Source organism: Protopterus annectens, chromosome 15.part0 (genome assembly GCF_019279795.1).
Source record: "Protopterus annectens isolate FY-2018-M chromosome 15.part0, PAN1.0, whole genome shotgun sequence".
Lineage (NCBI taxonomy): Eukaryota > Metazoa > Chordata > Ceratodontiformes > Protopteridae > Protopterus > Protopterus annectens.
The window spans coordinates 394,500,543-394,518,658 of record NC_056749.1 but is presented as its reverse complement, the minus strand read 5'-3'; the positions used below and the strand labels follow the sequence as shown (position 1 = coordinate 394,518,658).

General features: G+C 40.3%; 1 protein-coding gene across 1 annotated transcript in view; it reads left to right on the top strand.

Annotated features, from left to right (window-relative positions):
* LOC122789837 (connector enhancer of kinase suppressor of ras 2-like) overlaps positions 1-18,116 on the top strand; it is a 2,725,661-nt gene that overhangs the window by 1,318,640 nt on the left and 1,388,905 nt on the right. The gene's annotated exons all lie outside the window — the stretch shown is intronic.

Genomic DNA, 18,116 nt, shown 5'->3' with positions numbered 1-18,116 from the left:
CACATTGCAAATAAACAGTACACAGCACACTGAACGTCCCCAAAATGGCTGTACTTTGCTAAATAACTCTTTACAGTGCAAGAAACACTCTGTAATGGCAGCACTTTGCGAAAAGACACACTAGCATAAGACACTTTTCAAAATGGCTGTATTTTAACTGTACTTCATGAAATAGTTGCACTTTGCACTAAAATAAAGTCTTCTTAATAAATGCACAGTAATAATCACACACTGTAAGTGCTTTTACACACTTTCAGATACTTTGAATAATTCTATTTTTGCCCTGAGTACAATGCGAAATAGTACTAATGCCAAAACACAGTACTTTGCCAAAAATCATGCAGTCACCTTGCTTTATTCATGCTTAATAATCATTTTTGCCCTTTATTGTATTCGTTTTCCTTGTTTACTCTTTTCCCATGCCCAATATACTTTTCTTGCGCTCATTTTACTCTAAACATGCCCATTTTGCTTTAAACATGCTCGTTTTGCAATTCTGAAGTAATTTCAAATCCCTTATGTGCTTTTCTGATAATCGTTTTATCAAATATCTTAATTTTAAACATTTCATTTCATTAATAAACCCTTTGTGCCTCTCACTTGTTTAATAATGTGGTTTGTGCCCTTGTAATGTTTCATTTTATCTTTTTTATAAAATAAATAATTTGTGCAACTTTTCATTTTCTTTGGTTTACTTCTGGCCCTTTTTTCATGCTCATTTCTCTTAGTTTACCTTCACTGTTAACTTTGCACTTCATAGCTCTGAAAAGCAGTCTCTGGAACCCTGGTTCTGACAGCATGTCACACATCTAGTCAGGATAAAATAGACGAGTCTTTGTGGGTTCTGTTCAACAGCTTTATTATGTACAAACACATCAGGATTTAGGCTTAATAACTTTAACTTAAATAAACGTATAAACAAACTAGCTATTGCACTCATACATGCTCACTCTCTGGCTGCACTCAGAAAATGGCACTGAAGCTAGCACTTGCTGGTTATTTATATGCACATGCCGACCTTGAAATACTTCTTAAAGGTACAACATGCACACACTATTCTACAGCCTAGTACTATCCTATGAACCCATGACAAAAAAAGGCCCACCTATATACAAGGGAAATCACAGCTACATCAAGATCTTTCATAACTTAGACTCTGCAAGTCTGTTTGTTATTGATGCTTGGAGTAATCCTTACCTATCTGATAAGCTTGTTTGAACTATCCACTGTTATTATCTGTGAAACTTAATCCTGCCTTCATTTTACTGCTAATTGTTTATTGGATTAGTCTTAATGGTTTTATATAACTGCTTGCATTATTACAGGGCTATCTTCAACTTCCACACTGGCTTCACAGCAGTATGTTAGGTGCTGATTAGAATTCCTTATTTTTAGGTCATTCAGCTTGTTGATGGAATAATATATGAGTAGTATGTCTGTATGTGCAGTTTCAATTAATATGAGATGTCTCAATTCCAATACAAAAAGATGTGTCTTCAAATATTTTATTAAAAATGACAAGTCAAATATTCTTTTTATACAAGAGCTAAAAGAGGGGGACCCTATCATAAGCCTAGCTGATGTATCAAAGAATAGAGCAGCCATCTACATAAATGACAGGCTACGAAGGTACATTAAAAATAACCAGGGGAGATACAGGGAAAATGAAACTGTCATTATGCAAAGTAAATGATGTCCTAGTCTTGTTCTCCTTTCTATTTTTTCAAGGTAGAATGATAAATATTGATGGTATTCATGTTGTCTTAGAGGAGGTTTTGAAATTATACTAGATTGTGTTGCACAGAAGTGGATCAGATAGACATGTTGGTACACAATGAATAATTAAAGCTAAAATGTATATTTGTGACTTGTGTGATGTAGGTTGGGCTTTAGGTGGTATAGATAACAAATTTGCATACATATTCCTTAATGGGGCAATGTATAGCAGGATTGATTATTTGTTCTTATCACCAAAACTCTTACCAACTGTATAAAAAAGGGATTTTCCATTTATTTTGCCCTCACTGTCTGTCGATCACCACTGTCTCCATCTAGCCAGTTGGCCCATTTGTTACACATCACTGGGGCAAGGGTCATCCAGGAGTGGTCATCATTCAGATAGACTTCAGGGGAAGTTTAAGGGTTTTTTCATGTGACCCCCAATTTCCTGCATGCACTCAGCATTAGATCAGGGAGAACAAGTAGTAGAAGTTCAGTAGTGACAGAGTTGTCTCTGCTCTGTTGGTGCATCAGTGCTTTAATATTCTGCTTATCATTTACCTGCATCTACCTCATCCCCCACTAACACATTAAGCTAAAGCTTCTGAAAGAACATTATTGCCTTTATTTGATTGGATGCCACTCTAGCTAGCCTGTTATTTCCAGCACAGAGCTACCCCCATCCAATGTCTTTTATGCAAGAGGTAGAGAGGTGTGGAATTGTAAGTAACTAGCTTTTTATCAAACAGGAAATAGAATTTGATTATTTTTATTGTTTCAGTTCTGCTAAATATTTAAGTTGCACTTATAATGAACTGTGTGGTGACACTGTTTCATACTTCTCTGCTTTTTCCATTTGATTGCATTTTTTGTTTGTTCTGGGACTTTAGTCTTGTATTTTAATAAGCATTGTGGGAAGACTGTGTTTCTGTATTATTCTGCATTTTTTTCCATTAGTAGAATTACTAGTTAAAAACTATCTGTTTATATTTTAACCCTACTGGGGCATAGTCTTGTAATTTAATTCACAGTTGTGGCAGAGCTATGTACTACTACTGCCAGATCTGAATCTTAGTAATTTATTACTGCATTTTTCCATAAACAGTGTTACTGTTAAATTTCTGCCTAGTTGTATGCCATAATCATAATAGAGATTCAATAGCGAGAGAGTTGTCTCTGCTCCAGTTTGTGCTTCAGTGCTTTTATATTCTGCTTATTATTTACTTGCATGCATTCTGTCTCAGCCTCATCCTCCAGGTAATAGATTAAGCTAAAGTTTCTGAAAGAGCTCCAGTATTACCTTTATTTGATTGAGTACCTCTGTCATTAGCATATATGTTCCTTGAAGGTTTTTCCAATCTCCCCACCCTTTTGCTGTTGTTGCTTTATAAGGCTGTGTCTCTGCCCTCTATCCCTTATGATAATTTAATTTGCAAAGTCCCTCCCTCAACATTTTCATTGCTATTGACTGTTGTAAAAGCTATTTATATATTCTTCCCATCCACTGTTTTCCAGCCCCCACCCAGCAAACCGGATTTGTTCTTAAGGAAACCTCCTTTAGTACATATTGTCTCCTGCTCATTTTCCTGGAGTGCAGGAAAGCTTGGAGTCCTAACCTGCATCCCAGGAGTGCTTTACTTGTATCCAGTGCCATCCAGGCAAAGTTAAATACCTTTGATTGCTAAACCTCAAATAAGTTATTTTGAGTGTTTGCTACTATTTCTTGATTTTATGTGTGCATTTCACTGAAGATTTTGTAAAAAAAAAAAATGCCCTTCCTCTCACTGTTGCTGCTGTAAGACTGTCCTGAAATTACTTTCAGCAAGGAATTTCCTGCTAGTTGTTTCAGTGGTTTGTGGTAGCATTGCATGTGTGGGTCTCTTCTACTGTGTTTTTCCATTCAGAGGACTGGGTTTATTCATCTTGTGGCAGGAGGTATTGGCCTGGTCTATCTGAGTTTGGAAATACACAAAAGGACTCATAGTATAGTCATTTTATTGGCCAGAGGTTTCTTTATTTAGTTTTCTGTTTTTTTTTCCTGTTCTGCTATAGATTTTGCATATTTTTGTGGGTTAACAGTACCCTGTACAATAGCAATTACATAGAAAGCAACTTTTTCCAGTAGAAGGGTCCATAAAGGTATAACTTGTAAAGTAACAATAAAGAGCAAATACATTTTGCCCTGACATGCTTAGAGCAGCTAGCTGGGAGTCGAGTGACAGTCCCTGCAGATCTAGTAGAATTATACTATATTTGTACTGTTTAGCATAATCTCGCAAGTAAAGTACCCTTATTAGTCTATACCAACATACTATCCCTTGTAGCTCATAAATCAGAGGTGTAGGTAGTATGGATATGCAATTTCCTAAATGCTCTGGAGCCAGCTTGGTAGATAAGGGCATCTTGAGACATTGTATTAATTGTCTCATGTTTAGTAAACAACCACATTATCCTTAAAGAAGCAGACACGGTATGCAAGAGGTGTACTTATGCAATGATACTGGAGTCTAAACTCTTGCATACAAGTCTACATCAGGTTGTTGAAACCAAGCACATAACACCCAACATGCATAGCACACAACATACACATAAAGACTAATGTATATTGGGGCACTTAAAAAGCAATCTTCCTGAACAACAAAGATCACCTAGAGCACATCTGCAAGTCCAAAGGCACTCAGAAAAAGCAAGAACTAATACAACACATACTGTCACTCTCAGTAGTGCCCAAAACACTGTACCCCTAAGCAAGCAAACACACACCCCCAGCCTCTTGTCATAGGAGAGTACATTCTATGATATACTGATGCCCCTCTAACTAGGCTAAACTTAAAACGACTCTTGTGTAAAGACAAAGTTAAATGCGTTGAATGTGTTGAAAGTGCAGTGGGTTTAAGATTTGGTACCTTCCCCTGTGGACATTGCAATATGTGCAGTGTAATATGTACAGCACAGTCTTTCAGTCACCCCATTTTGGATTTTAAGTTCTTTCCTAGATTAAGTGCCACAAGTGATAGTACCAACTTAGTATATCTTGCCAACTGTATTTACTGTGATTGCTTTTACATTGGCAACACCTCTAGGAGTTTGAGGGATAGGATATATAATCATCTCTATGATATGAAGAACCTGAATTTACAGAAGACTTTGGCAAAGCATGTTGCTGTGCATAACATGCACAGCTTTAGATTTATGTTTTTACATCTTGTGAATAAGAATGTAAGAGGGGGTAATTTAAATAACCATCTTGAGTCTGTGGAGCTAAAATGGATATTCAGGGTATGTGTCCATATCCATCCTGGGCTAAATAATTATGTGAGTATAAAACCTGCACAAGAGGCACGGCCCCTTAAATAAATAAATAAATAAATAACCAAGTAGATAGTTTTTGTTGCCTTGCACTTTAAAGAAAAGGTTTTTGTTGCCTTGCACTTTAAAGATTTTAGAGTTTTAATTGATTTTGATTTTAATTAATTAATTGATACTTGTTATTCTATTAATGGGCAGGATATGCCATTATTTAAACTGAGTTGTTTGTCTTGTTTGTTGAGATCTGATGAAGCGTGATTTATTCACGTGAAAGCGATTATCCTGTTGTGTTATTTATTCGTGGAATAAAACTGGATTTTAGAGCCTGGTGGTCCTACCTTGCTGTTTTTATTTGATTAGGCTGAACAAGACAATCACTGTTAGTTGCTTATCTGGAGCTAGGATCTTCCAAATCACACATGCAATCAAGTCATTATGTCACAGGTACCAGTATGATTCCCTCATAGTCCATGTACTATAGGTGTAGATGTACCTCCCTGAACTATATGAAGAGAGAGATTATGTAGCTTTCAGACTATGTGTCTCAAGATGGTATAAGTCCAGCATTGAGCAGCATACTACCATCACCAAGGATGACAATATGAGTAAAAAATGATTGATTTCAATAAGCTGGCTTTCTTTCTGGTGTCATTCTAAGGTGATCCAATATTTGTCAGTTTATGAGGACATGGTCAACAGATCACATTGCTTTGCCTAGGATGGTCTGCACCTTTCCCCACTAGCTTTTCAAATACTGGCTAAAACTTTACCTACTCCCATAGTGCCTTTTTTAGGCAATACCAAATTAACAAACCTACTGACATAGCAAAAATCAACTCAACTGAACCTTAAGATGTTACTGCTTGGTGCCAGGAGCCTAAATAAAAAACTGCACTCCCTCCAAGCCATCCTCACATTTGACAATATGGATGTCTGCTCAGATACCGAGACATGGTTTAAAGTGACTGAGAGTACCCTGGCAGTGCAGGTTTTTAGTGTCTCCCACACTTTTAGACCAGTGGCTATACAGACAAGGGCTAAAGATGGAGGTGTCTCATAGACATCAATAACAAGCGTAGTTCTAGATTGTTAAACAGGATGATGTGCTGCAGTTCCTCCACATACAGATCACCATAGATAAAATACTGTACCACACCCTAGCCAGCTATAGGTCACCCTCCATGTCCCAAGAAACTCACAATGCATACTTGAACCTACTGCAGACATTTACCATCTAACCTAAAACCCTACTCATGGGAGACTTTAATTACCCCTCTGTAGATTAGTAATCCTATACAGCCTCAAATTTACAGGACCAACAGTTCCTGGATTTAGTAAATACAAACACCCTTGACAAAATAGTGACTATGCCTACTAGGGGCTCCAGTATACTGGATTTTGAGCTTGCAAATATGGTAGAATGCTTCACCTCCCCCCAATGTCTCATCCTCTCCAGGGAAGGTCTGACCATAACGCTATCTCCTTTGAAATCAAATTCAACTCTGTAATACGATTAAAACCAGTAACAGTCACAAACTGTTCCAAAGCAAATTACCTGTTATTAAGTGATAGTTTGTCAAAATGTATTGCCCCTCCAATCCCTGAGAACACAGCAGTCTATGCTGAATTGTTCTGAGGAATACTGTCCAGCTATGTCAGTGGCTGCATAGAGGCTGTTGTATCTATCAGAAGTAAGCCCAAGACTAGCCTCAGAAACAAACTACTCTGGTGGCATCCCAAATTAAATAGGATAATACAACAAAAAGAAAAAAAAAACGTATGGCAAAAATCAGGAATAGTAATTCCCATGAAGATAAAAACTGCCTTATCAAAGTAAATAGGCAACTAAGAGGGAAAATTAGGTCAAGTAAAGTCAGGTTTGAGGTTAACATAACCTCCCAGGTGAAAGATAACCATAAAGCCTTCTACAACTATGTTAGAACCGTCAAGGGCAGCACACGCCAATGTGCTGAGTCAGTGGTTAATGGTTACACATTTACTGAGACTAGCAATACTGTGAATCTGTTAGCATTCAAATTTAGTTCCTGTTTTACCCCCCCCCCCATCCTCAACCATCCTCCCAAAACTCCTGTCAAGCATAATCCCTTCAACTATAACTAGGGAGCATGTACTGGCTGCACTTACTAAAGCCAAGATACAGCCTCAATGGTCCCTGATAACATCCTAGTGTGTCTTCTGAATAGTCTAAAATATGACCTACCATTGCTCCTAGAGTCATTATTTAACTATAATCTTTATACAGGCTTTGTGCTTATGAATGGATGACTGTGATGGTCACACCCCCTTCATAAGGGTGGACCTTCAACAGATCCTGGAAACAACAGACCCATTAGTCTGACTAGTCTTATTTACAAAGCCATAGAAAAAATTATTACAGAAATTATCAACAAGAAATTGGAGACCTCCAGACACTGTATCCAGCCCAGTTGGCTTTGTTAAAGGAAGGTCATACTTACTGAATCTGGTGGACTTATGGAAAAGGTCAGTAAGGCAATGGATAAAGGGAAATTATACAATGACCCCCCCCCATTAATATTCCAAAATGTGCACGCTGATTGGCCAGTGTGCCCGTTGTAAATCTCACAATATACCAACAGAAAAAGGTCTGGTCGCCCGGACTTTTTTCCATTGGTATAAAGTGCTAAAAACATTTATTTGTTTTAACGAAAAAGAAAAACGGAGCAACAGAGACTTTCTTTTCTCCATTGCTTCCATTTCAAAGCATTGCTGTACTGGGTATGCATGGGATGCAAGTCCCATACGCATGTTCAGTACATCAAAACAAGGAAGCAGTGTACCACTACCATAGGTTCATAGGTTCATACTAGGCTATCTGCCCTAGGGCATTTATAAGCCTAGCCAGAGTGTGTTTGGCTTTCACCACCCATTTTAAATTAATTTTGCTATGCCCTTTTTCGAGGTTAGTATACTGTGCCTCTGTCTAACAGTGACACAGAAGTGATACCCGGGGTAAACCTACGATCTCCCATCCACTCATCAAGATTCCTCTTGAAGAGAATCAATGAGGGACACTGCCTAACCTGGACTGGGATTTTATTCCAGAGTGAAGGGAGCCTCTGGGTTATGAATCTGTCCCTCCAGCATGTCTTATTTATTTCAGTGCTGAGGTTCAAGTCTCTCGAGTGCGTAGCTCGATGGGATTTGGATTTTCTGAGGTACAGCATGTCCATTAATTCCGGGTTGGACATGGCTTTATACGTCAGGCACAGATTGCCTCTGAGCAGGCGGTATGCCACTGAGTAGAGCTGGAGTTTCTTTAACCGGGCAGCATATGGCATCTGTTTGAGCCCTTTGATCCTCTTGGTGAGGTACTTTTGGGGTCTTTCCAGTTGCTGCAGGTGTCTGGTAAGGTATATCCCAAAACTGGCATTGTACTCAATTATGGGCCTGATGAGAGATGAGTAAAGAGGCACGATGACCTTCCCTGATCTAGATGTGAATCCCTTCATGATTAGGTGGGCTATATAAAATGTTTTTCTAACCACTGTGGCCACGTGGTTGTCAAATGAGAGATTGCTATCAACTTGGGTCCCCAGGTCCCTAATTACTTCTTCTGTACTTAATGGATTACCACCTATGTGGTAATTTGTGGGCACTGTTTTTGCCAAAGGGGATGACTATACACTTTTTGGCGTTTAGCTTGAGACCATGGCTCTGGCACCAGTTGTCTGTTTCTATGAAGCCCTTTTGGAGGATGCTTGTGTCATCTGGAGAGTCTATTATGGCACCCAGTTTGCAGTCATCTGCGAACTTGGTCAGCCACAGTCCTTCCGTGTTGGCCTGTACCTCCGAGAAATATATACCGAACAAGAGAGGTCCCAGGACTGAGCCTTGTGGGATGCCACTTGTAACTGGTTTGGAGTCTGACATGGCTCCAGCAATTCTAACCATGTGGGTTCTGTCCTTGAGCCAGTTTGCAACCCATCTAGTGACATAGGGGTTTATATTTAAGCTGGTGAGCTTATCTATAATGCCCGAGAGGGGTATTGTATCGAAGGTTTTTGCGAGGTCCAGGTAGGCTGTGTGGACCACCTTCCCCTCATCAATGGCCTTGGTGACTGTTTCAAAGAAATCGACCAGGTTTAAGAGGCAGGATCTGCCCTTAACAAAGCTGAACTGGGTAGGATCCAGTGTCTGTAGGTCCCCAATATCTTTATTTATGAGGTCCATGATGATCCTTTCCATAGCTTTGCAGACCAAGCTAGTCAGGCTTATGGGGCGATAGTATCCAGGATCCGTTGAGGCACCACCTTTGTGGAGAGGGACCACTGTTGCTGTACGCCACTCTTTGGGTACATATCCTGTAGTAAGGCTGAGATTGAACAGTAGTTTTATGTTTGGGTTTAGCTCTTCTTGGAGTTCATGTAGGACACAGCCCGGGACACCGTCTGGTCCCATTGATGCTGTGTTTTTTGCTTTGGAGAGGGCGGCTCTTACCTGAGCATCTGAGATGTCAGGAGCAGCACTCTGCTGGGATAGATATTTGCCCTTTTGGTGGGGGGGGAGTTTGCGCTGAACCTGTCAGCTAGGATGTTGGCAATGTCTGTGGGTTTGGTGTATTTTTTGTCATTTTGGACTAATTCTGAGCATATCTGGGAATTCCCACCCAGGTTCCTAACATAACTAAAGAAAGCCTTATGATTATCCTTAGTGTCCTGTGCAATTTTTCTCTCGAAGCTGGCCTTAGATGATTTTATGAGTGCCCGTAGTTTTTTGCTAATACTGATCAGAGATGCCTTCCCTTTTTGGGATTTTGCTCTATTATGTAGTAGCTTCCTCCTTCTATTGTATAGCTTTTTTATGACTGGGGTCCATCAGACAGGACGTCTGCCTTTGGAGGATTGGGTCTTGGTTTTATTTGGGATTGCATGATCCATGCATTCCTGAAGGTGTTCATATAATGCGTTTAAGGATTCTGCAGTCTGGGCCGTATTTTCCACAGGCCCGGGGGCTTTGAAGGATTCCACCTCGGTTTTGAGGAGTGTGAAATTTGCTTTAGAGAAGTTTTTCACTGTGGTTTTCTGGGCAGGGGGTGGGGTCGGGATGTGAATATCCAGTGAGATTAGTTTATGGTCTGATCTTACCAGTGAGGGATACACTTCTGGTCTGGGGCATAGAGTCCCCATGTTGGTGATGATCAGGTCCAGTATGTTTTCCCCTCTTGTGGAAGTGGTAACAAGTTGTTCCATAGCCTTTGAGTTTATAAATTCTAGGAACCTTTGGGCTAGGATGTTGGAGATAGAGTAATGCACCCAGTCTATGTTTGGGTAGTTGAAGTCGCCCAATATAATGGTGTTTGGAGAGACCTTCATATTTTCCAGTGTTCTCAGGAAGGCCGAGTGGGGTTCCTGGGTTTGGGAGGGTGGTCTGTAGCAGGCTATAAACTGGAAGGCAGTTTTACCCACTGTTAGTTGCACATGGATAGTCTCTGATGCTTCGTGCTGTGCCACCAACCTGGAGGTGTGGGTATCTTTGACGGATATTGATACTCCCCCTCCTTTTGTGGTTCTGTCCAAGTTTTGGGGCTGAAAAGCATGGTATGAGGTATAACCTGGTAGTGCTGGGGTGCTCTCGGGAGCCTTGAACCAGGTTTCTGTTACTGCACAGATATCGATGTTCTCCATGCTAAGGAGAGTTTAGAGTGCATGCATCTTGAGGTTTAGACTTCTGGCATTGAGTAGCATTACTCTTAGTTTATTATCCCTTGTGATACCTATGGAGGTCGGTTTGTCTTTTGAGCCTTGCCTAAAAAAGGCACTATGGGGGTAGCAAGAGCCTTTCCCAATATCCGAAAGCCCAGGGGTGACAGGTGCAAGCCGTCCCTAGTGAAGCATCGTGGATTGTCGAGCATGTCATCCCAGGCTGACAGGCATTGGATCCCCTTTGAATGACACCAATACTTAAGCCAATTGTAGAAATTGATCATCTTGTCTTTATATTGTGGCATCATTCTTGGTGAGGGTAAGATGCTACTCAAGGTTAGGGTCATACCGGCCTGAGCTACATGCTCAGAGAGCTCCTCTATGTCTCTTTTCATGTAGTCCTGTGAGGTACATCTCAGGTCATTCACACCAGCATGGACAATGACTGAGTCATATTTGTACTTGCCTTGGAGTGACCTGAGTGCTTGTGTTATGTGGCGGATCCTAGCGCCCGACAGGCAGCTCACCATGACCTTCTCCTTGTTCAGCCTGGTGAGCGGGACGTCAGTGTGCCTAACGATATAGTCACCTATTACAAGTGTATCAGGTGTGTTGTTTAGCCTTAAGGGCTGTGACTGTTTGGCACACTGGCTTTGTGAGCTATGTGTTGCATGTGTTTTGTTTTGGGGTAGCGGTTGCTTGGGTGTCTGCTTTGGAGGTCTCTGCTGCTTAGGCAGATTTTTATTTAGAGCCTCCGAGTATGTTTTTGTGTGTTTATGTGTTTGGTTTGCTGTCGTGGTAGGTCTATGTGAGACTGGAATTGTAGTGAGTGTGGTTTCCTTCTCCTCCTGACTGGTTACGAAAGTACTGAGTTGAGAGAGCTTAGCCTCCAGTTTGGCTATATGGTTGCATCTCTCACATGTGTTGGAATTTGTTGGGAGGAGGAGAGGGTTGTCTGTGTACATGAGGCAGTTGTAACATTGCCTCACGATTCCCAGATTCACCAGCTGGACCGGAGAGGATATTGACAACTGACCTTTGGACATGCTAGAATAGTACTGGGAATTCCTTTATAATTGAAAAAAAAGGGCCAATGGGGAACAAGGTACTCAAGGGGAGTTTGTGAGGGTGTAGTGCTTTTAATTGTTTAGTGCTGACTTAGTGAGCAAGTGCCGAGTAACTTAAATGCAATGTGTTACAGGTAACTTAAATACAAAAACGACAAACAGTAACTTTCAAGTGAAACAAGGAAATAAGTACAGTAAGCAATGCAGATATCACTAGGGATCCACAGAAGCGCTGAAAAGCCGCATTTTAGGTGGAATTAGCGTTTCAGGGAAATAACAAGCAAACAAACAACAAGCATACAAACAAAGGTAGATTCAGCAGTCCTGGATCTAGTCTATGCTACAGCAAACAAGGTGTACCAATTTCAGTAAGAAACAGTTCAAATATGCAGGCACTATATGCCTTTAACCAAAAATTCCCAGCTCAGAAGGGCAGAGTCCAGCCTCTCCTCCCACAAGAGTACAGACCACAAACCTTCTTAATGTAAAATAACTGGTCTGAAGCCCAAGTGCTTAAACCAGAACTAATACACTTTTAGAATAACAGACACTGAGCCCTCAATCAGCAGTTCCCAACTTAGAAGGATGTAAGCTACCTGTCCTGCCACCACAGTGCAGGCCACAAACCTTCCCAATGTAAAACAACTGGTCTGAAGCCCAAGTGCTTAATCCAAAAGATTTAGAATGATAGCTACACTTTAATCAAGTTACTACCAAGCAGTAATAAATACAACTGAATACTTTAAAGAACGCCTGGATTAGTGCTCAAGTTATACAAACAAAGCTAGATTCAGCAGGCCTGGATCTAGTCTATGCTACAGCAAACAAGGTGTACCAATTTCAGTAAGAAGCAGTTCAAATATGCAGGCACTATAAGCCTTTAACCAGAAATTCCCAGCTCAGAAGGGCAGAGTCCAGCCCCTCCTCCCACAAGAGTGCAGACCACAAACCCTCTTAATGTAAAATAACTGGCCTGAAGCCCAAGTGCTTAAACCAGAATTAATACGCTTTTAGAATAACAGACACTGAGCCATCAGTCAGCAGTTCCCAACTTAGAAGGATGTAAGCTACCTGTTCTGCCACTACAGTGCAGACCACAAACCTTCTTAATGTAAAACAACTGGTCTGAAGCCCAAGTGCTTAAACTAAAAGGCTTAGAATGAGTTACACCAAGCAGTAATAAATACAACTGAGTACTTTTAAGATGACGCAAAAGCAAAATAAAGTAGGAAGAAACACAAATGCAGTAAAAGCAGATAATTTTTTTTTTTTTTTTTAAGTGGAAAGAGAAGAAGGAGTAGCAGAAACTAAGCTGATTGGTTTTCTTAAATGTTCTCCCTGTACTGGGTAGAATGAGGTAATGACAGTGGACTGGGAGGAGGGTCCCAGATCAAATTTACACTAGGGGCGGGCAACTGCAAAGCCACCAGCTATACCAACAGGGAGGGAGGGTGGGACACAAACTGCAGAAATGTTTCTCACAGCTGAAAAGCAGCAGTGAGCCTTTAAATGAAAGTTTTAAACAGCTAAAGGAGCCTCTGGAAAAAAGAGTTTAACTGCAACAAGTTATCAGAAACAAACAACCCAACAGATGCTTAATAAAAGTGGACAATTTCCAGTTAATACCTCACACACAGTGAAACTAGCTAGAAAAATACACAGTACACAAAGTGCTATAAATAACAAAGAAATAAAGAACAAAATAAACAAAAACAGGATACTTAATGTTATATATTATAGCTCCGAGTTTCCACAGTGTCTTTCCTTCGATCAGCTCAGTATGAAATGGCAGAACACTCACAACTGAACTTCTTAGGTAACAGAAAGTTGAAACCTGAGACAGCTTTTAAGAAAGAAATCTCAAAAGAACCAATGAGGTGCTTAGTTTAAGCTGTAGTCCAGGTGACCTCAGTCAGACAATGATCTCAAACAATTCTCTCTCACTGAAATGCCTGATGGCTTTGGCTAAACCAAGATGTCCCTGAATATGTGCTCAGACACACAGCCTCCACAAACACTAGGCCCAAATACAAGCTTGAATATGGAAATGCTACAAATATCCCCACTACTTAGAACAAACTGTAGAAATGTTTCTCACAGCTGAAAAGCAGCAGTGAGCCTTTAAATGAAAATTTTAAACAGCTAAAGGAGCCTCTAGAAAAAAGAGTTTAACTGCAACAAGTTATCAGAAACAAACAACCCAACAGATGCTTAATAAAAGTGGACAATTTCCAGTTAATACCTCACACACAGTGAAACTAGCTAGAAAAATACACAGTACACAAAGTGCTATAAATAACAAAGAAATAAAGAACAAAATAAACAAAAAACAGGATACTTAATGTTATATATTATAGCTCCGAGTTTCCTCAGTGTCTTTCCTTCGATCAGCTCAGTGTGAAATGGCAGAACACTCACAACTGAACTTCTTAGGTAACAGAAAGTTGAAACCTGAGAGCTTTTAAGAAAGAAATCTCAAAAAAACCAATGAGGTGCTTAGTCTAAGCTGTAGTCCAGGTGACCTCAGCGGAAGAACAGTAATGCACCATTATACAAAGACATTATTTAAGAAAAGTAAGTATTTTTTTTCTTAAATAATGTCATTGTATAATAGCAATAACCGACTCTGTGGTTATAGTATATTTCAGTTTACCCACGGATGGCTTTATTTAATCACTCGGGCTTCGCCCATGTGATTAAACTACACCAACTGTGGGTAAATCTTCATTATACAACGACCCCCCCATTAAATATTTAAAAACGTGCACGCTGATTCGTCAGCATGCATGTTGTAAATCAGAGTTATAATAATGGAAAAAGGTCTGGTCAGCCGGACTTTTTCCATTACTATAACTCTTTTTTCACACTGTTTCGCTATGTTAAATGAGTTTAACATAGCGAGACAGCTTTAAAAAAACCAACGGAGAATCTCAGTAGATTTTTTTAAAGCTGTCTCGCTATGTTAAACTCCTTTAACATAGCGAGACAGTTTGTAAAAAGCAACAGAGATCTTGCTTTCTCTGTTGCTTTTGCCCACAGTTCTGATGTACTGCGTAGGCATACTCATGCGCAGTACATCAGAACTGCCGCAGAATACCAGACAGCTGCGGAAGGGCAGCAAGGTGGCATTATACAATGCCATTATTTAAGAAAAGTAATTATTTTTTTCTTAAATAATGTCATTGTATAATAGCAATAACCCACTTCTGGGTGTGGGTAATGCTGGATTTACCCACGGTTGGCTTTGTTTGGCCACTCGGGCTTCACCCTCATGAACAAACCACGCCAACTGTGGATAAAAATCCAGCATTAACCACACCCAGACGTGGGTTATTGCTATAATATACCACACCATGCCATTGGTTATTGCTTAAATATTACATACTGCCTACCTTGATCTGACTAAAGTATTTGGTGTAATACCTCACTCAGACATTGTCAACATACTTACAGAACTAAGTATAAACCCCTTTATAACATGCTGGATAGCTAGCTGGCTCACTGATAGGACCCAGCAGGTTAGAACTGGTGAGATTACTTCCACAAAAAGGCCAGTAACCAGTGAAGTTTTGCAGGGTTATGTGCTATGCCCACTCCTGTTTGGCATCTACTTCTCAGATGTCAAAGCCAGTGACAAAGGCCTCTAGCTAACCAAGTTCACAGATGACTGTGAACTGGGACAGTCATTGAATCTGAAAAAGACACCACCACCCTTCCAAAAGGGCTAATACAGATGAATACATGGTGCCAAAGCCATGACTTAAACACACTACCAAGAAATGAATTAAAGCACCTGCTGGGAAGTCTGTTGCCCCAGATAACTAGATAATCAATAAAATACCCTTAAAGGTTAATTCACTAGGCATGAATCAGGGAACTCATGTAGATAGTAACCTAGCCTTTGGCCAACATGTGTCCAACCTAGTAAGAAAATTGTTCTATGTTTCTTAACTTACAAGCAAGGTCATCGCATCTAGGTCCAAAGAGGCCATCATATCTCTTTACCCAGCCCTCATCAGACACATCATAGAGTATAATGCCCCCTTCAGTATCTACCTGACCAGACGCATGCAGCAACTGTAACATCCACAAAGATTCCTTACAAAAAGAATCAAGGGAGTAACCACAATGACCTGTGCTGATGACCTCAGAACCCTGTCTCTTTACCTGGTATCATACAGACTTCTGAGTGGGGATCTTTGCCTGGCATAAAAGGCTTCCCTGGACAGTGTTTTGATACACCATGTGCACATCCTCAAATCAAACAGCATTGGAACTACTAGATTAAAAGACCTAATTTTGCTTGTGACATAAATAGGACATATTGGAGAGACAGATATGTTTCTCCGAGAATTCAGCCTCTTCATCCATGTGAAGCAGAGCTCCTTCCTATCCCTATTTAAGCACAACTTGGACAAATGGATAGGTAATTGGAAATTCACCTTTGGTCTGGCTCCTGTGTCTTTGATGGACAGAAGCAGTCAGTAAATCACCTCCTGTATAAATCAGATTTGTAGGTCACATTTGGATTGCACGGCTAGACTTAGAAGAGCCCTAGTGGCTGTTAGCCTATTATACATCTATAAACATCTGTTCTCTGAAGCGTGTCTTCTCATATAGGCTTGCTCCATGAGTTCACAACACTGATACTCCTCTGAGTGCAAGCATCCCTCCCCATCCCCTAAGATGGGCATGCATGCCATACCTCTGTATTCCTCCCATTCCTCTGCCTGCAATTTCCATTGTAGCAGCTGCTAATTAAACAATGGTCACCTGGATCATGTCAAGGCACAACCAAGTGTACCACAGAGCTAGGCTTACTCACTGAAAAAGGAGTTAGTGTAATGCCATGTAAAGCTTCAGACCACCTGCTGGGGCTTTTTACTTCTATCATTCTCTCAATCACTTTCAAGCTAAATGACGACAACTAGACCTATTAATAGTGGAAGTTCAGGCAGTGGAAGAGTACAGTAAAAAGTTGTTAGAAAGATTTATTCAGCTTAGTTGCTCACATACTTGGCAAGAATATTATAAAGTAGAACTGAGGCAATATGTACCTGTGCTACAGCCCTTTATTTGGCACACCTGGATGCTTAGTTTGGCAAGATTGCTAACTTAGTTCAGCCTTAATTTCTCAAGTTCAAAAGGAGAACATTCAAATGCAAACCATCTGTGATTATAGGACAGCAAATCTGAAACATACCCTGCCTCTCAAAGCTAGATTAGAACTTAATATACATAGTGCATCCTTCCTAGCATGGACTCTGGGTAATAAGTCTGGTAAATTCTTAGCACACAGATTGAATCAGCAGCAAGCTTTTTATGACTCCAGAAGAGTTTGGGAAGTTCCATTTCCAGTAGTACTTACTCCCAGAAGGGTAACAGGCTACATGAACCAAAACAAAAGAGCTGTTTCTTGGAGATACTCCTCTGAATTCTACGCCCAATGACTTGGCTATGCATCTGTCAGCCTTCATATGAAAGGAAGAAATCTCACAAGCTATCAAATCTACTCCATCAGATAAAGCTCTGGGTTCTGATAGCCTGCTCTTCAAATTTTATGAATTACGTCCTTCACCTTGTTACAATCAAATGCTCTCCTGTGGGTCTCCACTGCCCTCCATTCAGTAATCTAGAACAGTTCTTCCTCTTCTAAAGCCAGACAAAGATCACTCCACAGTTATAGATTATACCAGTTACCAATACCTATTATAGTTATAGATATACCGGTTATAAATTATAGAGCCATTTCTCTTACAAAATAAGAAGTCAGACTTTAGTCCTGCATATCTCTGTCTAGCCTTTGCCCATTTGGTCGATGAATCCCAGTGCTCCTAAAAGGAAAATCTAGCATGGACTATTTATGAGCTGTTATTATATTACTGCAAAAGGAACACACATCCTCACCCAGCACTGGTTGTACTAGTGGACTTAGAGAAAATGTTCACTCAGTGCTGTGGAATCATTTACAGGACCTTATGTCTAAAATGGACTTCCCTGAGGAGTATTTAAGGGCCCATACAAACCTTATATCAGTGGCAATCAAGTAGGGGTTTGGCTTGTAGGATGCTATCTTCTGCCTTCTGCCTAAAGAAAACAACCTGACAAGACATGATATTATCTTTCCTTGTTATTTATGTTGTTCTTTGATCCCCTTATTCAGCTGATTAGACATTCTTCTCTGCTCTGTGGATGGACTTTATTTGAAGAGTTGTTTAGAATATTTATGTTTTTGGATGACTATGGAATCCTCACTAGAGGGCATCCCTGTAATACAATAAATTTTGTCTACATTTAAAGATTTGTCTGGTCTGAAGGTTAAGTAAAACAACAAAAA